Source organism: Capra hircus, chromosome 14, assembly GCF_001704415.2.
Source record: "Capra hircus breed San Clemente chromosome 14, ASM170441v1, whole genome shotgun sequence".
Classification (NCBI taxonomy): Eukaryota; Metazoa; Chordata; class Mammalia; order Artiodactyla; family Bovidae; genus Capra; species Capra hircus.
Genome location: NC_030821.1, coordinates 71,313,060 through 71,336,405, shown reverse-complemented (window position 1 = coordinate 71,336,405; position 23,346 = coordinate 71,313,060). Strand labels below are relative to the sequence as shown.

Sequence of the window (23,346 nt, the reverse complement as noted above, 5' to 3'; positions counted from 1 at the left end):
GGGACCTGCCACCCGTTCCTGCCGAGGGGGGTGGATTCATTAGGGCCAGGGACAGGTTCCAGAAACCAGATGCTTCCAGGGTTTCGCAGCTGCTCCTGGTTGCCAGCTCATTGCTGTGTCCTGGCCCTTGGGAGAGGCAATGGGGGTGGTGTTCTCCTTACATGTGCCGGATGCAGGCTGGACCCGGTGTGTCCTGTGCCCCTGGGCACTAGGTGGCCGGCCCGGGGTGCGCCTGAGCCCTGTGGGGCACGTGGGCTTCCTCCAGGTGCTGCCTTCTCACTGCTCTGGACCGTGTAGGGTCATCCTCAGATGGCCTCAGAGTCTCAGCATCTCCCAGGACCCAGTGCCTGCTGCCCCAGTGGGACTCAGTGACGACCAGTCACAGGCCTGGGACCAGTCAAGCAGCACAGCCCCAGCAGTTTAGAATCTGAACTTGAACCTGCCAGGAATGCTGGAAGTCTGGTCATGATGATGCCCTTGCAACTCTTTTGGGTTCAGAATCATATTTTTCTAGCATTTTTACATAGCATTTTACATTTTTTACATTTTACATGGTTCATTGGCTTCCAGAGAAATCCTTTTGCATAAGTGCTCCCAGGAACCAACCACTTTCTGAACACTGTCTCATAGTCAACTTGTCAGGATCACAGAGGGAGAAACAAGCTTCCCCAGGGCCTTGTGACATTTGCACATGACTGGGTCAGGATTCGAACCATGGTCATTCTGACTCCAAAGCTCATTCCGTGCACAGAGGTGGACCGTAGATCCAATTGTGTAAAACCAAAGACAAACTGTTCTATGTGGTGGCTCCTAGCCACACGGGGCTATTTAAATAGAAATTAATAAAAATTAAATGTAATTAAAAACTTGGTTGCACCAGCCAGAGTTCAGCTGCTCCGTAGTCTCCTGGGTCTGGTACTCCCGTATTGGACAGTATAAATAAGGACCATCTCCAGCAGCGCAGAAAGTTCTATCAGTGCTGAGCTAGAGTGACCACATGGCGGAGACATGGTTCTGGGCCCGGCTTGTACAGTGGCTGAGGACGGTTAGAGGCGGGGACATGGTGAACCAGCTGTCTCACTTTGTTGCATGCGTGCTAAGTCACTTCACCTGTATCCAACCCTTTGCGACCCTGTGGACTGTAGCCCACCAGGCTCCTTTGTCTGTGGGATTCTCCAGGCGAGAATACTAGAGTGGGTTGCCATGCCCTCCTCCAGGGGATCTTCCCAATGCGAGGATCAAACATTCGTCTCCTCCATTGGGCAGGCAGGCTCTTTACCTCTAGCACCACCTGGGAAGCCCCATGTCACTTTGTTGGTGTCCACTAATAGAGTGACCAGCTGTCCTGGTTTGCCAAGGGATTTTCCGGGAGTTGGGACTTGCTTGGTTAATGCTGGGAAATTCCCAAGAACCTGAGATGTTGGTCACTTTGTTCACTGCACTGTGTCCACGTAGACCTCCTGCTTGTGCTCAGGTCCAGGACATAAGACTTGAACAAAGAGTTGCTCCAAGGTCAAGGGTGGGGGGAAACTAGCTGATGAAGTGGCAGCATAATCTGGGAGGAACGCTCAGAGAAAGGGGAGTACCAGGTAGGATGTCCCCAGAAGCCTTTCCCTAAAGGGCATGCGCCTGAGCTGAGAGCAGACACCTGGATGCAGTTAGTTAATCAGGTGAAGGAGTTTGGAAGTGGGTGGAAGCTCAGTAGTCAGCCCTGGGTAGTTAGGAGTCAGAAATCTTGGGAGCTGGTTCTGACTCCTCTGTGATCCTGCTGTCTTCACTGCAGGCAAGTTCCTTTCCTTCTATGTGTCAGATTCTCCCATCTATAAAACCAAGCGTTTAGACCAGACACCCCCAGTAACATTCTCTACCTTCACCCATGTCATGCTTTCAAGGAAACTGTGATATGTCTTTAATGGTGGCGCAGTTTGAAAAGGGTAGGACTAGGGCTGACCCACAGGAGAAGGCGATGGCACCCCACTCCAGTACTCTTGCCTGGAAAATCCCATGGACAGAGGAGCCTGGTGAGCTGCAGTCCATGGGGTTGTTAAGGGTTGGACATGACTAAGTAACTTCACTTTCACTTTTCCCTTTCATGCATTGGAGAAGGAAATGGCAGCCCAGTCCAGTGTTCTTGCCTGGAGAATCCCAGGGACGGGGGAGCCTGGTGGGCTGCCATCTATGGGGTCGCACAGAGTCGGCCACGACTAAAGCAACTTAGCAGCAGCAGCAGCAGGGCTGACCCACAGGGTTGCGGTTTTGCTGAGATGGTACTGAGTCTGGCCGTTCGGTCTCCAGGAAGTCTTCTTTTCCTCCTTTACGTCCTTTTAAATTTATTTTTTTAATTGAAGTATAGTTGGTTTACAATGTTGTGTTAATTTCTTCTGTACAGCAAAGTGATTATATATATTCTTTATACATATATATTCTTTTTCTATTATGGTTTATCACAGGATAGACATGTACATATGTTTAATATTTGTTGATTTATTTAGCTGTGCTGAGTCTTAGCTGCAGCACACAGGATCTTTAGCTGTGGCATATGGAATCTAGTTCCTTGACTAGGGGTCAAGCACGCACCCCCATGCTTTAGAAGCATGGAGTCTTAGCCACTGGACCACCAGGGAGTTCCCCAAAGTGGCATCTGATTGTCAAGATTAGGTGATGGGAGTTGAGAGGGCGGTGCAATTGATGAAAGCTGCAGTAGTTATCTTAATGTTGTTATCCACAACTATTTATCTCCTATGTGCTTATTCATTTTCATTTCCTAATTTCTGATTCTAAGTATTTAGGGTTGCCCCTGCGACCCTATCCTTTGCATTTCCTTGTCACCCCTGGTCGGAGTCACATTGTGTCACAGTAGCCAGTTCATACACTGTCCTGGAGCCTGAGACCCTTGAAGATGGGAACTCTGCCCTCGCCTCCATCTCCCGTGCCTCTGGAGCTGCCTGGCATGGGAGAGTCAATCGCGATGTTCTTATTGAGCAAACCAAGCTATCACTTGTTTGTGCGGTCACTTTTGACTTTGTTATGGTTGTCAGAGCTACTATTATAAAATGCTACGGACTGGGTGCTTATAAACAGCAGCCGTGTAGTCCTCACTGTTCTGGAGGCTGAAAATCTGAGCTCCGGGCACCAGCATGCTTGGGCAAGGGCTCTCCTCTCATTGTGTGCTCACGTGATGGGGTGAGTGAGGGAGCTCTCTGAGGTCTCACTTACAAGGGCACTAATCCCGTTCATGAGAGCTCCACCCTCATGACCTCTCAAAGGCCCGACCTCCTAAAGCCATCACACTGGGGAGTTAGGATTCCAACATGGGAATCTGGACAGGACAGGACAGAGTCGCTCAGTCGTGTCCGACTCTTTGCGACCCCATGGATTGTAGCCTGACCCCATGGATTGTAGCCTGACCGACCATCAGACTCCTCCGTCCGTGGGATTTTCCAGGCAAGAGTGCTGGAGTGGATTGCCATTTCCTTCTCCAGGGGATCTTCCCGACCCAGGAATTGAACCCAGGTCTCCCGCATTGTGGGCAGACGCTTTACTGTCTGAGCCACCAGGGAAGCCCGGAGGGGGGACACAAACATTCAGACCAGTAATACTTGTTATGATATGTATAATAGTTATTATATGTATAATATGCATATAAATAAAGCTGAAGCTCCAGTACTTTGACCACTTGATGCCAAGAGCTGACTCATGGAAAAGTCCCTGATGATGGAAAGGTTGATGGCAGGAGGAGAAGGGGGCAACAAAGGATGAGATGGTTGGATGGTGTCACCGACCCAATGGACATGAATTTGAGCAAACTCCAGGAGATAGTGGAGGACAGGGCAGCCTAGCCTGCTGCAGTCCATGGGGTCACAAAGAGTCAGACACGATTTAGTGACTGAACAGCAACAGTGCATTTAGAAAAGCGCACATCACGATTATTTTTGCGTGTGTACTGATTTGAAACATGAAATGGCAGATGTTTGGAGTCAGAAGGTGAAAGGAAGCAAACAGTGGCATGCTCAGGTGTAAACCATGGAAGGGTCTCCTGCTAACAATGTGGTCCTGGACCAAACGCAGTAGATCTTCCAGTCTGGCTGTTGAATGCCTCCTCTGCTTAGCGCAACAGGAGACAGATGCCGACTGGCTTAATTCATCCAAGCAGGGCAACAGGAGGTTTGGAAATGTTCTTAATAAAACTTTCTCATCTTGATTAAGAAATTGTATATATATTTAAACAGATTTTTGTTCTCTTAGTTAAACTGAGGGGGTAATTTGAACATATAGAAAAATCACCTTCCTAATACAGGCTCAGGGAGGCAGTGGTAGGGAAAAGTTGGATTAAGAGAGCACTTTGAACTAATTGCAATGTTAGCTTTTCCAAGTGACTGTGGAAACTGCTGAGTGTTCACAAGTAGCTTTTGCCGGGCCCCCTTGAATGTGCAAGATAAGCTAGTTACCTGTGCAGTGATCACATTTAATATTTTTTCACAAATTTATAAAAAGAATGAATGTGCTTAAAAAATTTTTTTTAAGTTTGTTAAATATTGCCCTGGGGAGTTTGGGATCCATATGTGTATACTGCTATATTTAAAATGGATAAGCAACAAGGTCCTATTGTATAGCACAGGAACTCTGCTCAGTGTTATGTGGTGGCCTGGATGGGAGGGGAGTTTGGGAGAGAATATATATATTCCTTTTCTGTCCACCTGAAACTATCACAACATTGTTAATTGGCTATTCTCCAATATAAAAAAGAAAGTTGAAAAAATATTGCCCTGCTAATATTTTTACATTCTCACTAAGTCCTTTGAATAGTATAAATAAAACTTCAGCCTAAGTTATGCAGATTATCATGAATCCTGAATAATAATAATTATTATAAATAACATTTGTTGAGTATTTAGTACATATAAGCCACTGTTCTAGGGGAAAGTTTTATTAAATAAGTGATTAAGAGTTGTTGGAAATAGTACAGAGCTCTTATAATTGAACAGGATTATGGGTATATGTTTATAATTTTGTTAACATATAGATATTTTTATTATTATTAACATAGGGATAGAATGAATCAAGGCTAAGGAAAAACAGCAAGTGATAAACAAGCCAATAAAATTACAAGCTGAATTCACTGAGGAGAAGGAGTAATTACTTGAATTATTATTTTTTTGTTTAATTAACATTTATTAAGTGTCTTCTGGGTAACAGGCCCTGTTAGGTGCTCTTACATCTGCTGTTTTATTTAATTACAGTGCCTTCATCACTTGCAGATAAGATTTCCCATGGGCTTTCTTTGACTAATGAGTTAACCTAGCCCGTGGTTTGCAGTCCTTGTGCCGTACAGTCACCTAGGGATCTTGGGAAAACTATAGTGCTAAGGTTTCATCCTTAGAGTTTCTGTTTTAATTGTGCAGGCTGGGGACCCAGCAACAGTATTTTTAAAGATTTTCCTCCTGCTTTTGTGAATTTTGGTTGAGCTGGAGTGAGAACCACTGTGCTAGGCCATTTGAGATGTTATTTCATTGGCACAAAAATATTGATTTAAACTCTTCAGCGATAAGCAGCTATTGCAAGCTTTGGGAGTTTGCTGTGCCAGGTGGATACAAGTAAAGCATCTGTTTTCCTTTGTCTGTTTTCTATTAAATGGGATATGGAAAGTGTCAGAATAATGATTGAATGAAGCAGGCTAGAAAATCTTACCCTCAACGCCCCAGACCCAGAATTTCCAGGTGCACTTCATTTGTCACCTGGGTTTTGCTCTGTGGTGGTTTCAGAAACATCATGCCAGTGACTTGCATAATCAGTTTGTTCGTTTGTATTTTGTTTTTGTTTTGTTTAAGTAACTTCTACTCTAAAAGGTACGTGCGTGTTAAGTCGCTTCAGTCGTGTCAGTTGTGACCCCATGGACTGTAGCCCACTAGGCTCCTCTGTCCATGGGATTCTCCAGGCAAGACTAGTGGAGTGGGTTGCCATGCCCTCCTCCAGGGCGATCTTCCCAATCCGGGATCAAACCCACGTCTCTTATGTCTCCTGCCTTAGCAGGCGGGCCCTTTCCCACTAGTGCCACCTGGGTTCCTTTAAATGAAATACATACATTGGTACCGAGTATCGATCTCTGAATAAAAACTTTAATAAGAGGACACAGGGACGATAAGGAATTCTTTTGGTGAAAGGGTTATATAGGTCAAAATGGCCTTCTTAAAAATTGTGTTTGCTGTCACAGTAAAGTTAATATCAAAACATTTTTTTAAAAAAAGAGTGTTCAGGGATCTCAGCTTTCCTTTAAAACTTGTTATAGCCTGAGATCACATTATAGAGAATTAAAAAGTGATCCGTAATCCAAGAACATACCCAGACCCTAAAAAAGTTTATTTAGTCATCTTCAAAAATAGGTCGATGCTTCAATGGGATCTTTAGTCCTGCCTAGAGAATCCCAGGGGTTGCGAAAGTGTGATGTAATTGGTGGTCAGGTAAAGGGAAGATTCCATTAGACCTGCCAAGTATTTTCCCCTAAAATAAGCAACGTTTCTGGTAGGGGCAACTAGATAGCCTTCCGTTTAAGACCGTTGTCCCACTTTTTTTTTTTTTTAAAAATATTTATCTAATTGGCCATGCTGGGTCTTAGTTATGGCATGTGGGATCTTTAGTAGTGGCATGCAGGATCTAGTTCCCTGATCAGGGATCGAACCCAGACCCCCTGCATTGGGAGTTCAGAGTCTTATCCACTGGACCACCAGGAAAGTCCCTGAAGTCCCCCTTTTAAAAACATTGCGTTAGCTAAGAGTCCTTGGACAAGTCGTATCATCCTTTTGGACCTGAGGTTCTTCACTGGTATCACGAGTGGTGGGGGTGTTAGTTTTCCAATGGGGCTTTGCTGAGCGTCTGCAGTGGCTTGGGGAGCCCTGGGGGAGGGGTGTTGAGCTGACACCTCTCTGGGTTTTCCACACTGGTCTCAGAGCTGCGTCTGAGGGCAGCTCTGGGTGGGTGCTCCTTTGCAGAGACATTAAACCCATTCATGTCTGCATGTACTTTTGAGGGCCTGGTATGAATCAGGGGTCAATGCCAGGGGCGGGGGGTAGCAGAATGACCAAAACGAGTGTCCAACCTCAGGTAGCTTCAAGTGTCCTGGAGGCGACAGTCTACACAGATAATTCAGCATTTCTTCAGCTAGGTCAGGGGCTGGGTGGGAGAAGGTTGGGCGAATGACTGTGTGAGTGAGTCCTGGGTGCTTTTTTTTTCTTTTTTTAAGAAACAAATGACAAGTAGGGGACAACTCTCTCCTTGAGTCACTGGCTAGTCTCTCCCGAAGGGAAAGGAAAGAGGAAGGACAGGGCCCACGTGGGAAGCTTGGCATTTCCCCGAGTGGACTCAGGGACATGGCTGTGCTGGTGCAAGGGTTATCAGGCCAAGAGGAAGATCTGGGGTCTCAGAAGACCATAGGGTCAGCCTTTAGAACTGGGAGGGACCCTGAACATGTTTGAATGTGTTAGTCGCTCAGTCGTGTCTGACTCTTTGCCATCCCATGGACTGTAGCCCACCAGGCTCTTGTGTCCGTGGGATTTTCTGGGCACGAATGCTGGATTGGGTTGCCATTTCCCTCTCCAAACCCTAGGTCAAGGTCCTGGAATTTGGTCCAAGGGTCTTGTGATTGGTGTGGCTGGGATTCTGTGAATGCTTGACCCTCCTAGTCCAGGCAGATTGCCCTGGCAAGCCCACCTGCTTGCATGTCCAGGTTGACATACCCAATGTCTCTCTTCCTACCTCTTGTGCTTGACATTGTGAACCAGCCATCCTGCCTATGGGCCTTCCCATATGCTGCCAGTTTTGCTTGGATCCCCCTCGGTTGGGCAAATTCTAACTTGTCTTTTTGTTCGCAGCTTAGATAACACCTCCTTGAGGGAAGTCTTCCTTATACCTAGCACTTTCCCTCCCCTGTGAAATTAATTAAATACCCTTTTCTGTGATTGCCCAGCACCTGAACTCATCGGAAGCACAGCATCTTAACCATTGAACTGCCAGGGAAGTCTTTATTCCACTAATCAATGAGAGCTCTTTGTGGCTAGGACAGTTTAATTACTGGAATTAATCCCATGGCCACATGCTTGGCATATTGTAGGTGCTCAGCAGATAGGTCTTGAGTGAATGAGTGTCCTCCCTTGACAGCAGCAGCTACAAAAAGCTCAGAAAGTTTCAGTGACTTACCCAAAGTCACACAGCTCTGAAAGACCAAGAATGGACTGGAGCCCATGCTGTAAGTCTAAAGACGAAAAAAGATCAGATCCAGTTTCTAGAGTCTCCCATCCAAGTACTAACCAGGCCCGACCCTGCTCAGTTTCTGAGATCAGAAGAGATCAGGCGTATTCAGAGTGGTATGGCGGTAGACCGGTTTCTAGAGTCATAATCCAGCTTTTCTCTGTCCACAGAGAGGAAGTGAGAGAAAGTCACCCTTGTTTTGAGATGACTTTCCTTCTAGGGGAGACATACTCTCTTTCCTGGTTTGTCTCTAAGTGATGGAAAGACCAGCTTAATCTTCATGTTCTTAAAGAGTTTCGTGAGAGCAAGTTAGTATACTTTTTTCTAATTTCTAGGACTTTCGCCCAGGACCTTAAAAAAAATTGTTGCCAAGTAAACAGCTTGTCTTATTTTCTGCTTTGTAAATCTGGTCAAAGAGTCAGAAAGAAAGAAAGAAAATGAAATCTTTATGTAATGGGAAAACATAGTGAGCAGAGTCGAGAGGACTGTCACCGTGTTTCTGGGCGTCTGTGTGTAAGTGCATACACACAACACACACACAGAGTGTGGCCCTTGTGCTTAGCCGTGAGGTCTTAACTTGTGAGTATGCTTTGTTGTTCAATCGGTGAGTCACGTATGCCTCTCGCGGCCCAGTGGACTGCAGCCCGCCAGGCTCCTCTGTCCATGGGATTTCTCAGGTGAGGATACCGGAGTGGGTTGCCACGCCCTCCTCTAGGGGATCTTCCTGACCCAGGGATTGAACCTGCGTCTCCTGCACTGGCAGGCGGGTTCTTTACACTGAGCCACCAGGGAAACTTGGTATGCCTGTGTTGTTTGAAATGAAATGGCTCTTTTCTTTGGCCACTGAGCAGTTTTGTGATTATTCGTGAAAAGGGAATTTTAAACCACATTCAGACAACAGCAGAAAGGAAACCTGTACTGGCGAACGAGAGGATTGCTGGCAACGCAGCCAGAGTGGTTGACATGATCGGCTGATAACATTCCCCCACGACAATTAGGCAGGGCCTCCAAATCTTTTGTGAATAAAGGGAGGCTGGTTAAGTGGCTTCCGGTAGTCTCAGACCCCGATGACAAGCCAAGAGAAAACACCTCAGGCAGCTAAAGATTTAATCAAGATGAAAGCCAGAGAAAAAGCAATCTCTTTCTCTTGCAGGCAATAATGAGTGTCTAGACATTGCAGGCCTTGCTCTGATCTTCGCACTTGATGCTGGTGAATGGGTTCAAGTGGGATATTGTTTGCCTTGGGTTTTATGAAAACTCCCTTTGATTCATAAGTTTTTGTGAATCTCTTTTGTAAGAGTTTTGAGGGTGACAAGGATGGTGTCATGTACATTTGTTTTCCTTTCTCTGTGGTGTAGATACGTAGAGCAGGAAGCAAGTCAGGGGTGGAATGACTGAGAACAGTTCAAATGCAAGTTGAGCTGAGTGTTTTTCTGAAAGCCAGACTTGCTGACGTAGCCCAGAGTCCCAGCATCCTTTATCATAGAATTGTTGGTCTGAAAGGACAGCCAGGCTCTGCCCTCTCTGTCCCTGGGACAATGCAGTCCAGCCGAACTGTGCCCCTCCATCAGAGGAGTTTGATTTGGGGTTTCTCTTTATTTGCTGTGCAACCTTCAGCAAGTTTACTTGACTTGAATATATAAAGAACTCTTACAACTTGACATCTCTGAATCTCCGTTTCCTTTTTTTTTTTTTTAATATCTTCATTTCTTTATTTGTCGTATACCAGACTGTTTTGAGTGTTAAATGAGAAAAAAACATTTGTGAAACATCTTTTGTAAACTATAATGGTCTGGAGAAATATTATTTGGCTTGAAATACTACTGGACAGAAAGGTTACCTGGAGTTGTTATTCTTGGTACAGGAAAAAAACCAGTAGTGATTAGGATTTACTGGAGGCTTTTTGTATGCTGGGGATTTGTGACTTGCCTAATCCTTGCTATATCTCTGTTTTTCAGGAGAAGAAGCTGAGCCCTGGAGTTTGAGTAATTTGTTCAAGGTTACCAAGTTGGTAAGTGGCAGAACCGGATTTGATTGTGGCCACCTGGTTTCAGAACTAAGCGCTTCATTTGAATTGTCTTGAGCCTCACAATAGCCCTCAGGAGCTGAGGCTCAGAGAAGTAACTTTCCCAGGTTCTTTTCACTGGTAACGGGTTGTCTGAGTCTGTTCAGGCTGCGGTAGCAGAGTACCATAGACAGGGTTGCATATTAACAACAGAAATTTAATTCTCACAGTTCTGAAGGTTGGCAAGTTCAAGATCAAGATGCTGGCAGATTTAGTGTCTGGTGAAGGCCCGCTTCCTGTTTCTTTGTGCTAAAACCTCACATGGTTGAAGAGGCAAGAGAACTTTCTGAGGTCTCTTTTCTACGGGCACTAATCCCATCCATGAAGGCCCTACCCTCGTGTTGGGGGTTAGGTTCCAACCTACAAATTTGGAAAGGGGATGCCAGCAGTCCCTTTCAGAGTTGACTGAAAAATAATAACTATATCTAGGGGAGCTCATCAGAAAGGGAAGTCCTCAAGTGTCAAAAATGGAGAGAAATTCAAGCCGAATGGTCATATAAGCTGAAGGCACAATAACTTATGGGGCTTTTGCACCCACAAAGCAGCTGTAGAGTCTGGGTTTAAGGTTTTGAGACCACAGTGGGCCTAGAAATGAGACTTGGGCCCAAGGTAGACATGAATTTCCAAGAGCTTTAAACATTACATGTCTTCATGAAAAAGGACTACAAAAGCCCCACTGTTGGGAGAAACAAAGAGGAAGATTTTTTTGAGTGGAAAGAAAGTCACCAGGAAGAAGTGAAAAATCTGGGGCTATACCATATGTGGTTGTAGAATCTATATTGTTATTATCACGAGATATGAGAACTTGAGTTGAGAAATTAACATGAAAACTGGCTGTCTACTGTGGGACTCTCTAGCACAACACTAGGGATTGTGTTGTGTGTTTACACAGTCACTCCACTGGGTTATTTCAACAACCCAGACCTGACAGATTCCCACAGAAAGAACTCTGAAGATGAGTGCATAATTAAATCATATGGACTATTTAGGAAAGGAGTGACTCTGAGTTGAAAGTAAAAAAAAACATCTAAAAGAGACTATAGACAGTATATTTTTAAATGATTAAAAACTAAAGAGGATACAAAAATGCAATGAAAGGTGGAAAAAGAATAAGTTGATTTGAAAAGCTGCCACATAAAAGTGAAAAATAGTCACTGAAATTAAAATCTAACAAAAGTGTTAACTGACAGCCTAGATGTCGTGAAAGATACTTAGTGAACTGGAAGACAGTAATAACAGTTTACGTCTGTTTAGTCCTTAGTGTGTGCCAGCCACTGTCCTGTGTCCTTGTATTAACTCGTTGAATCCTCAGAACAAATATCTAAGGCAGGCATTATCATTATCATCTGTGCTTTACAGAGAAGCTAAGGTGTAGTAGTTTAAGCCACTTGCCCAAGGTCACAGAGCTGCTAATGACGGAGCTGGGATTTGACCCCTGGCTGTCTTTCAGTGTAGCCTAGAGTCTGTGTGTGCAGTTACTACACTGTAGAGTATCATTAAGAATAAGCACTAAGCAATAAAGAGATGAGAATATGGTGCAGAGGCATAGAGGAGTGGAGGAGAGGGTCTGCTTATGTCTCAGCACAGGGGCCAGGGGAGAGGCAGCATGAGAAGACTGAATGATCGGCTGTCCCTTCAGATCTCCTCCAGTTCCGAGGTTCCAAGAATCTGTGATCCTGCCGAGAGCAGACATTGTAAAAAGGGGCAGCAGAGCCTCAGTTTCCACTGTAGTGTGCATCAGTGGCTGATGTTTGACAGAGGTCTCTGGGGGAAGAAAGAGAAGCCCTGGCTAGCATTTGCCCGTCTCTGTGGTATCAATACTTCCACCATGAACAATTTCAAGCTAGCAACATGATGTCACTGAACACAGGCTTGGGAAGAGATGTGCACAGTCGGCTCTTTCGAGCCAGCCCGCGCCAGCTCAGCACACCAGTGCTGACGTTCATTCTGGTTTAAGCTCTGATCTCCGGGTTGTGTGTCCAAGGGGCAGAATTTTCAGGCAGTAGTAGGATCATATGTGGTGTCACGGGGGCGGGAAGAGACCGTGGGACAAGAGTGAAGCTCTGCCTCCCTGTCTTCCTTTGAATTTGATAAACAAACCATTTTGTGAATGTAGTTGGACAGACTGGCATCCTTATGCCCCTGTTCGTGAGAGTGAAAGTGAGTCCAAACTCTGAAGGCCATTCCAGCATTTTAAGGGTTTGTACCTATTGACTCTTGCAACTTCAAGGATTTTATCTTATAAACCCCATCTTTCCTATATATAAATACACACACACACACACACACACACACACACATACATGAAAGTGAAAGTTGCTCAGTCGTGTCCACCTCTTTGTGACTCCATGCAGTCCATACAGTCCACGGAATTCTCAGGTCAGAATACTGGAGTGGGTAGCCTTTCCTTTCTCCAGGGGATCTTCCCAACCCGGGGATTGAACCGGGGTCTCCTGTACCGCAGGCAGATTCTTTACCAGCTGAGCCACAAGGGAAGCCCATATATATATATATATAGTTTCCAAGGATTTTATCTTATAAATCCCACCTTTCCTCTAGTAACACATCTAACCTATAGTGTGAAGATGTGTGTAATGTAAGCTCCTTGCAGCATTGTTTGAAATAGCAAGACCCTGGAAGCAACTGAAATAAATGTATGTCAGAAAAGGATCGATGGAAGAGATTAAGGTATATCCTTACAGGAGAATACTGGGCCACTGTTTAAAATAAGACGTCATATATACCAAGAAGGAATCAGCTCCAGGATGCATTCCTTTTTTTTTTTAATTGTTTTTCTTTTTATAGTTGGCATATAACATTATGAGCTTCAGGGGTACAATATAATGATTCCATATTTGGGTATATTGCAACATGGTCACCACACGAAATTTGGTTAATATGCGTTGTCATGCACAGCTACATAATTTTTTCTTGTGATAAAAACTTTGAAGATGTACTGTCTTAGCAACTTTCAAATATGGAGTTTCTTTTTTTTTTTTTTTAAAGATTGTATGTGTCTGTTTAATGGCTGTGCTGGGTCTTTGTTGCTGCTCACTGGCTTTGTCCAGCTGTGGGAGCTGCTCTCTTGTTTCCGTGCCTGGGCTTCTTGTTGCGGTGGCTTCTCTTGTTGCAGAGCCCAGGCTCAGTAGTTGTGACTCACAGGCTTAGTTACCCCATGGCATGTGGAATCTTCCTGGACCAGGGATTGAACCCATATCCCCTGCATGGGCAGGTGGATTCTTAACCATGGGACCACCAAGGAAGTCCCAGAATACAGTATTAGTAACTATAGTCACCACGCTGTAGATTACGTTCTCATGACTTATCTGTTTTAGAACCATAAGTGTGTACATTTGACTCACTTTACCTATATTTCCCAACCCCCAAACTGGTGGCTCAGAGGTTAAAGCATCTGCCCACAATGCGGAGACCTGGGTTCGATCCCTAGGTCAGGAAGATCCCCTGGAGAAGGAAATGGCAACCCACTCCAATATTCTTGTTTGGAGAATCCCATGGACAGAGGAGCCTAGTAGGCTACAGTCCACAGGGTTGCAGAGAGTTGGACACGACGGAGCGACTTCACTTTCCCAACTCTGGCAACCCCCAGTCTGTTCTCTGCATCTATGCCTAGGGATTCTTTTGTTGGTGTTTTTTAGATTCCACGTAAAAGTGAGATAATACAATGTTTTTCTTTCTCTGACTTATTTCACTTAGCGTCCTGCCCTCCGGGTCCATCTCTGTTGTGGCAGATGGCAAGATTTCCTTCTTTTTTACTGCTGAGTAATAGTCCATTTTATATGTATAATAGATAACACTTTCTTTATCCATTCTTTCCAGGATACATTCTTAGGTTAAAAAAAGCTGTATGCAGAAAAGAGTGTGTGGTATGCTCCCTCCCATGTTTGGGGGCGGGGAAAGAGGAGGGATTAGTGCTTATGCAAACCCACCCCACACATACAAAAGCTTGATGATTTTGCATAGACTTTGCTGGAAGCACACCAAAAAAGAAGGTGGTTGTGGGCAGTACCATTTAATTCTTGAGAAGAAGTCTAGGTGATGGTGGGTTTGGGGTGGATGAACGATATGTTATTGTATATCCTTTTTTAAACAAAAATTTTTTTAAGCATAAACGTATGTTGTCGTTGTTAAAAACAAACTTGTTAACAAAAAACTTCCCTTTGTGAGCTTTCGGCATGGATCCCCTCTTAGTTTTAGAGGAAATTGGCAGGTCTCCATGGGGTTGCTGACCCCCAGCATTTATGGAACACATGCCAAGCACCAGGCACTTGCCTGCATTGTCATACACTGTGGGTCTCTCCATTGCCTGACTCTGCCTGGACTCCAGTAGTGGCCTGGTCAGTGTGTGAAAAATAGTAATCCCATTTTCAAGGAGAGGGGCGGCTAAGTCTTTGTAGGAAGTCACGTGGCAAGCAAGAAGGGGAAGTGGAATTCACGTGGCACTTGAAGAAATCTTATAAGTGCTTTGGAAACAGAGAGAACCCAGCTGCTTCTTAGCAACCCCCGTTATCTGGTAGGCATCCGTCCCTCCTGCCACATCCCCAGCACCTCTCTTGAGATCACGTGGACGTGTTCCATCAGTATTAATTTTTCCACCTCTAAGATTCTTTTCTCTGGAAAGTTGGAACTGTGTTCCCGGACCAGATAAATCGCTGATGTGTTTGGAAACCACAAAGGCAAGGAGAATTTGTCCTGCGATGTCCTCCTTTTCTGACTTATCTGCACAACTCTCCTGTTGAGTTTTGCATCATCAAAGATATAAAAGACACTAGCTCTGTTCACTTAAAAAGAGCAACCTTCAGGGCCTTTCTTAGCAAGTTAGATGTTCCCAGAGGTGCTTCTGTAGTCGCCCTTGTTGTTTTCCGAGATCAGTCACATTTCTAACTCATCATGAAATGTCTTATGGAACCAGAGGCTTACTCTTGCCCTCTCTCTTTTATCATTTGGTAGTAAATAGGTTATTCATCTTCAGCGGGCTGTCGTGATGTTTTTTGTGATTATATCAACAGTAGTCCAAATGGGCAGTAAAACTGGAGTGAAGACTTAAGTTCATGGGCTCAAAATAAAAAAAAACAACCTGGGTATTATTTAAGAGTGTAGCATCATCTGTAACATTGGGGTGAAATTCTTGCATGGGAGGGCTGCTTGCTGGTGGCTGTTTCTATTTTGTGGGCTCAACCAGAGAGCACCCTTCAGAGCTTGTAAGTATCATTTCCCGTTGTGCAACGTGGGTGTAGTGGTTTTAGTTTACTGTGAGATGACTGTATGTCAACAGGGTTATCTTGACTCTCCCAACCAGTAATTCTATCTTCACTGCCTGAATGCAGGTACAGAGGAGGTTGAAATGCTATTTCTTAGCTGACGCCTGTCCTGACTCCACCTCCCTGTGCTCTCCTTGCTCTGCGTAGTATTTAATTAAAGCAATTATCTTACTGGCTTTAAATAATTGTAGTTGTTCGTAGCTATCTCCACATCAGACCAAGTGCCAAGAAAGATGGTGTGGATCATCTTGCTTCATCTGTGCATAGCTGGCATGCAGCTGATGTCAGAACACTTCCAATTTCATGAGTTAGGTTTCTTTTGAGCCCCATGTGAGGTTTTTTTGGCTTCCACAGAAAAGGGATTGGCTGGTTTATGTAGCTGCAAAGCACAGGGATGGAACCGAAGGCACGAAGCCTTAGACTGTTGCTAAGGCTTACACAGGATTTCCTCATTTTGCAGCGCTGCCTCTGATTTCTTTTTGGATTGTGGTGGCAAAGTATGTCAGCAGTTCTAGCAGCAGGGGGAAAAAAAATGCCCCTTTCCAACAGTTCAGCAGAAATCTCAGGAAAGAGAGATTTCTTCTTCAGTGTCTCTGATTGGCCTTCTCTGGGTAACATGCCTGTCCCTAACCTATCGCGGTGGCCAGGTGAATGTGGTGCTTTGATTGGCCACGTTGGATCAAATGCTAGCCCCCAAAGAAGCTGGGATAGGGTCTGGTCTCCCCAGAGCCCAGGAACTGAGAATGAAGGCAGGCAGATGTTCCTCGGGGAAATCTGGAAACCATTTGTGAATGGGGGGTAGGCAGAAGCAAGATGTCCAATATAGTACATTTTTAATCAGTGTTTACTCAGTGAATGAATTAACAGATGAATGAGCAAACAAGTTCTGTGGCTGATTCTGTGAGCGGGTTCTATGATATCCGGAGTGGGGTTTTAACAGATGGAGCCTTTGCAGAGAGCCTTGAAATCAAGTCATGTAAGGATGACATTAAGTTAGCTGAGATATTTAACAAGAAATAGACATATGATAGCTGTTCCCAAACGTTTGAAGGGTGTTCATAGGGACAGAACATTTGCTGGCTTCCTACTTTGTGTCATGGGTGCTGGGCTAGATGCTTTAATTGCCATCGTTCTGCTTTTATTTTCATTTTATTTTATTAGACCACCGATTTATGTTCATTATAGAAAATCCAACACTGTACACACAAAAAAAGAGAAAAATAAAAGTCCTTCCAGTAACTACCTAGGGCTAATTGCTATTAATATTTTGGGGTATATTCTCTCAATCTTTTGTCCCTATTAATAGATGCATTAAAACAACTCTTATTTAATTGTGATAGTAGTGTTTGTCAGAGAGAAATTGTGGCTTAGACAGAAACTGTGGCTTAGGAAGTTGCCTGAGGTCCTAGGCTTAGGCACTAGAATTCTAGGACCAGAATTTGGTCCACATCTGTCAGCCTCGGAAGCCCTCTCTCATTCCCTGGTCTTTGATTTACCTGCTGCATAACCAGCAGTCTGTGTACTAATAGGGTTTTACTACAGTTCTGTTCTGAGAATCTTGATTTCATCGCTCTTTGTTTATCCACAGACTCATCTTTATTCATATACTTGGAAATATTTCATTGGGTGCTTTGTGGGTGCTGGAGGTAGCCCAGTGGATAGCTTGTTCACATTCAGGGAAGAATGAGGTCCTATCTCTTCCCAGAGACATTGAACAAAATTTCTGAGCTTCCCTCTGATTGGATCATCGCAGGACACACCTCTGTCTCTCAACCAATCATGGTGACAGAGGAACACTGATTGGCTTAGACCATTCTGGACCCACCCCTGGTGTTGCAGATAAGGTCTGAATGAATGAGGGATGCTGCTTAGCGGGAGAGAAATGGAATAGATGCTGAAGAGGCAACTGCTATCTCTAAGTGTTTAGGATCTGGCTGTAGAAAGATAAGTAAGGCATTGTACCTACTTTTTAAAAGTTCACATTCTAGTGGGTTCCTGAGAGTTTGACAGTGATCAGAGGAAGGGGTATTTACATTGTTGAATGTAAAAATGCATTACATAATTTTTTCGTTCTTAGAGTGTCCTTGTCGCATAGGTGTTTCCATTTTACAGAGAGGAAACAAGTTCAGAGAGATTAAGTGGCTTGCTGCACCTAGGAGCGGAGCAAGGTGTTTTGAGGCTGTGGATCCCATATTTCTTCCTCTCCCTATTGTGATAGTCACGGAGAAAATAGATCGCTAACAGAGACCATTCAAAGTTTTGCCTAATAACTCCTCCACAATAAGCAGGGCCTTGGGAGTAGTTACTGCTTTTCATTTCAGGCTTTTGTTAGAGGATCATGCCTCCTTTTTTTTTCCTTTAACTCTAGATGGGAGGAAAATGCCTCTCCCTGGTCCAGATAAGAGATAATTGAATGAGCTTCTGAGAAAAGCAGAACCATTGACAGCTCACAATGCATCAGGAGAGATGGTTGCATTCAGATACTCTTACGAAAATGATTTCTCTCTTTTTTTGACTTTGCTGCCTGAGGCTTCCATTTGGTTTTAAAATAGTAGAGTAACTATTATGGAATCATACACAAAGCTTCCTCCCCCTGGGCCCCAAGTTAAGTCGCGTGTTCACAACACAGGATACATTTTTTGGTAAAGTGTTTATGGAAAGCCCAGTGTGATTCCTAAATTAAGCTGCCAAAACTAGGGCAAACAAGCTGGATTTTCTGGTTTTCTCCAGATTCTGCCGAGACTTAGCATTCTACCGAGCAAGAGATGATTTGCTGGAAATCACTTGTGTGCTGGTGGTAAGATGTCTGTATTCTTCCTGTTTTGCCTGCACCCAACCTACAGGTGCTTTGCTGCCAGGTGGAAGGCCCCCCATTTTTTTGTATACATTCTTTTAAATTAATTGATTATGGATTTGGCCACGTCGGAGTCTTGATTGTGGCATGCAGGATCTTTTCCATGGTTCACATGGATTCTCTAATTGTGATGTGTGGGCTCAGTAGTTGAAGCACGCGGGCTTAGTTGCTCCGCGGTATGTGGGGTCTTAGTTCTCTGACTAGGGATCATACCCGAGTCCCCTGCATTGCAAGGTAGATTCTTTACTACTCAAGGTCCTTGTTTTTGTTCATAGATCTCCTGATCTCATTTATTTCCATCTCTGCAGATGTAATTTCAACCTGAGAGAAATGAACGAAAAGAGAGAAATCAACATGATGGTTGGTGATAAGCTGACCCATAAGGTTTTCAACTTAGGTGCTGTATTTTTGAGATCCTGTGTCTGCTTTTCACTTCTTTTTCAGGTTATTAGTGGTGATAATTCATTTATTAATACCTATTCACGTTTTTATTAAGTTGGCTATTGTGTTTTGGATCTTGGGGATGGAGAGCTGAACAAAGAAATAGTCTCAGTTACTAGTAGGCTTTGGTGGCTCTCCTCTGACCAAATCTCCTCCCAATCTGTTCACACTAGTATCATATTTTTGGTTCTGATTTACTGTGGGCCTGGCAAACTTAGGAAAGAGGAAGTGAGGTCTGAGGGTAAAATGCATAGCCTTTAACATCAGGTAAAGACCAGAAAAACCAGATTGCTGGGCTCATCTAGTTGACCCTGGAGGGGGCCCACTGTGGTTGTTATTAGGGCTGATATTTAGGGGTTGTTTGTTGCCTCATATAACGTCGCTCACCTGAATGATATGAACACCACTGTCATAAAGGTAGCAGGATTCATGGAACCTGGGAGCAGACCAGCTTGTATGTGTGTGGGTGAGTGTGTGTACACCTGGACATATGTGTCTGTGTAGATGTGCATCTTGCTGCCTCTGTGACAGTTAGAATCATCTGGGGATCTTTTAAAATTTCAAAGCCAGGGCTACACACAAGATGAGTTAATTCACTGATTCTGGGCTGGGACACAAGCACTGGTAGTTATAAAGATCTCCAGGTGATTCCAATTTGCAGACAAGTTTAGGAACCCTTGGCGTATAAGAATTATACTAACAATATCATTATTATCATTTGAAGATGAGTAGGGATAATGGTGGGCTTCCCTGGTGGCTCAGTGGGAAAGAGTCTGCCTGCCAGTGTAGGAGACACAGGTTGGATCCCTGGATCAGGAGGATCCCCTGGAGAAGGAAATGGCAACTCATCAAATATTCTTGCCTGGAAAATCCCATGGACAGAGAGGTAAGGAGCCTGGCGGGCTACAGTTCATGGGGTCACAAAAGAATTGGATCAGACTTAGCAACTGAACAGCAAGAACAAGAGATAATGGTAATGACAGTGTTCCTAGCCACCATTTATCATTTACCAACTGCTGCCTATAAGGCAGGCAGTGTCCTGAGTATCTAAAAAGCAGGATCACATCTAATCTGCACGGCAACCCTGCAAGATAGCTTTATAGGTGGTTGAATAAGGAAAGGAGGAAGTCATGTGTTTGTAACTGATATCAGCTACAGAGTTGCTTAATCCAAAGTGTCAGGTGAAGTCTAGAAAGATGGAGTTGTTGGGCTCCTTTTGTTGACCCCCGAGTGACCGCTGTGGTCATTGTTGGGGCTGAGATTTAGGGCTTGTTCGTTACCGCAGCATAACACGGACCATCCTGATGGATGCAATCATCCTTTTTAATAACCACAGTTTGATTTAGAAGTCGATATGCAAAAGAACGGGTTGCAAGGTTATAAATTAAGGGTGAGTTTATTTTGGCTTGTGGCTTGGAAAGAGAAATGAGTGTAGTAAGCCAGGCTATTAATCTTGGGCTGGTTGATTCATCCATCAAAATCCAAGGAATCAGGTGTAATAAATTAATAAAACATAACCTTGTGTTTGCACAGCACTTTTCTCAATGGAATACATGGTGCCAATGCAAACCTCATGCCACAGCTGGTCTTTCTGACACATCCTAGGAGGACTGTCAGGTTAGGTAGGGCTATGTCTTACTGTGAGGTAAATCCAGAAGCTAATTCACGTGGGAATCCGTATGCAATATCTATAGAGATGCCTGACCGGAGTCTTGGTGAGTAGTTTGGACAGGAAGCATGAGAGGGGTGGGGAGGATGTTTGTGGCAGAGGGAACAGCATGGGCAAAGGCTCGAGGAATAGTACTTACAGGAACTCTGTGAGGAAGTAGTTCAGTATTACTGCCAGGAGCCATACCATCCCCTTATGCAAGGGAAACTGGGAAGTCCCATGAAATCTTCATTTCCACTTACTTCTTCACCCTTTGGTACACATCTCTTAACATTTTTCCCCCCTACCTTGGAGGAGATTTATGAGTAATGAAGGGTCAAATAAGGATAATGTTGTGTGCTTTTTAAAATTTTTATCCATTTATTTTTGGTTGTGCTAGGTCTTCACTGCTACACATGGGCTCTCTCTAGTTGTGTTGAGGGGGGGCTTCTCATTGCTACGGCTTCTCTTGTGGGACTTGGGCTCCAGGCTCGTGGGCTTCAGTAATTGTGGCTGGCACATGGGCTTCGTTGCCCCATGGCATGTGGGATCTTCCCAGACCAGGGATTGAAAACCCATGTCCCCTGCATTGACAGGTGGATTCTTAACTACTGGACCACCAGGAAAGTCAAAGGATAATGTTTCAGTTGATCTCATTTATCCTGGAAGATCACACCAGACACCACATCAAATGTTGCACACTGCTTATTAGTACAGATTTTTTTTCAGGATTGTGTTGACACGTCAGTGATCCAGTCTAACCTTTGGAAACCAACTCAGCAGTTCTCTGATTGTAGATGGGAACCTGTGTGATCCTCACTCTGGACCCAGAGTCCAGGCCTAGGGGATTGTGCTCTGTGAACCCCCCTGGACCTGTCTTGGACTCCACCATTTAGTTAAGAGTATGATGTTGGATTAAAAATGAATTTCAAGGTTCTGTCCTTGTCTAAAATTAGGTGATTCATTCAGAAACTCGGATGCAGGCCCTCATGAATAACAAGTGGCCTATTAAAAAACAATGTTAAATAAATGCTGAAATGAGAACCACATACATTTCTCCGAGTCTGTGGGTTCAAACAAGACCAGAGTTCAGGCAAGGTGGCATTACCCTCTTCTCGGCATTAAAACCAAGGATGGATGCTTTCCCATTAAACCTGTGTTCTTTTTTTTTTTCTTTTTTTTGTTCGGTGAATACTAAATTTTGTTTTTTAATTTATTTTTAATTGGAGAATAATTGCTTTACAATGTTGTGTAGGTTTCTGCTGTACAACAACCGTGAATCAGCTCTAAGTATACATATAGCCCCTCCCTCTTAAGCCTCCCTCCCACTCCTCAACCTGTGTTCTAATGTGAAATCAGCCCCAGGATTTTAGAGGAAGCTAGCTAAACCAGTTAAGCTTCTTTTTAACTTGGACTTTAATGATTCTCTCCTGGAAAGATTTATTTATTTTTTTCCTTTTTTAACCTTATACAGTATCTCTTCTTCTGTGGCCTTGAAACTGTGAGAACCTAAACTCTTGCCATGCTCTTAGCTCCTGTTTGGCATATTCACATCATACTGTCTGAAGCTCTCTATTTCAACTGTTGTGTCACATAGCTGGTGACCTCATCATTTTGGCTAATTTGAGAAGAGGGGGGCAGTTTACATCTCACCTCCTTGTGCTGCTGCTGATCCATTCCCTGGTTCCAGGGCTGTGGCTATGCTGGGGGTTCAGAGTAGGGTAAAGGCCCTAGGACTGGGTTAACTCAGGCTGGACCCCTGCCATCTGTGTGACCAGCAGCCATGGTTTGAGTGCATGCCTTATGCCAGGCATGGTGCCCTCTCTGTGCTAGCACTGCAGATGCAGGGTTGACATGATAGGCATGCTCCTGCCCTGGTGAACCTCACAGTGTTCAAGGAAGTACAGAAATCACCATGCAATTTACAATAATGATATGTCCTTGAAATATGTAACACCGGTCCCGAGAACTCTCACAGCAGGGGCTCTGACCTGCTTTGCTCAAAGTTCAGATGCCTGGTGGTGATGAAGAGCTCAGGTGAGCATTGGAGGCTGGAGGCATTCAGAATAGCATGTGATCCCAAAAGCAAGGTAGGACCAGGTGAAAGGTTCAGGATGAAGCCCACAAACAGCACTAGGATCCTGGTGATTTGATCAAGTTCAGCGTAAGGGCTGGACATCTCCTCCCTATCTCTCCCCAGGCCCCCAACCGCCGACTCCCCCACACCAAAAGGAATGGTCCTTTCCCTTTACTTTCCAGGCTGTTTGTCTGTATCAGTTTCTTTGGCAATTGTGTGTTGCTTTGTATGATAATAAGGTCGTGTGTCTTTCATCCCCTGGAAGGGAAGGCTGTTTCCTGTACTGTTTGTGTTTTCCCCAGTGTGTGACCCTGGTTGATCAGTTGGGTCATGAAAAGACCTACATTTTACCAGTTAACTTCGGTTTGTGGGCCTCTTGCATGCTTCTTGCATCCACAGCAGCAGATGAAGAAGAGTAATAGATAGCCCCTCCAAAGGCCTCCGAATATCAGACTGACCAAAGCGTCTGTTGATTGTGGCAGTGAATGGGGAAATACTATCAACTTGGGAACAGTTTAATAGAAATTAGCTTGTAATTAAAAGTTCAAAATAAGTTGGCTTTTCTTTTCTGAATCATATGACCTAGTTTTCTTTCTCCCCCTGTGATTGTTTCCATTCACAGAATAACTAACCTCCAAGAGCCTCCTATTTGCTTAAGCCCTTCTGGCCCCTTCCTTCAGGTCTGCTGCCGTCTTCCTTGGACATGTCTTTCATCGCGCCTTCATTTTTCTCCTCTTTACA

General features: G+C 44.4%; 1 protein-coding gene across 5 annotated transcripts in view; it reads left to right on the top strand.

Moving 5' to 3' along the window:
• The window catches only part of FAM49B (family with sequence similarity 49 member B), a 143,105-nt gene that overhangs the window by 28,032 nt on the left and 91,727 nt on the right, over positions 1-23,346 (top strand). For all 5 annotated transcript variants that reach the window (XM_018058569.1, XM_005688843.2, XM_005688846.3 and 2 more), the window contains one exon: positions 10,200-10,252. The gene's annotated coding sequence lies outside the window, so the exon portion shown is untranslated. Of the gene's footprint in view, positions 1-10,199; positions 10,253-23,346 lie in introns of those variants that run through there.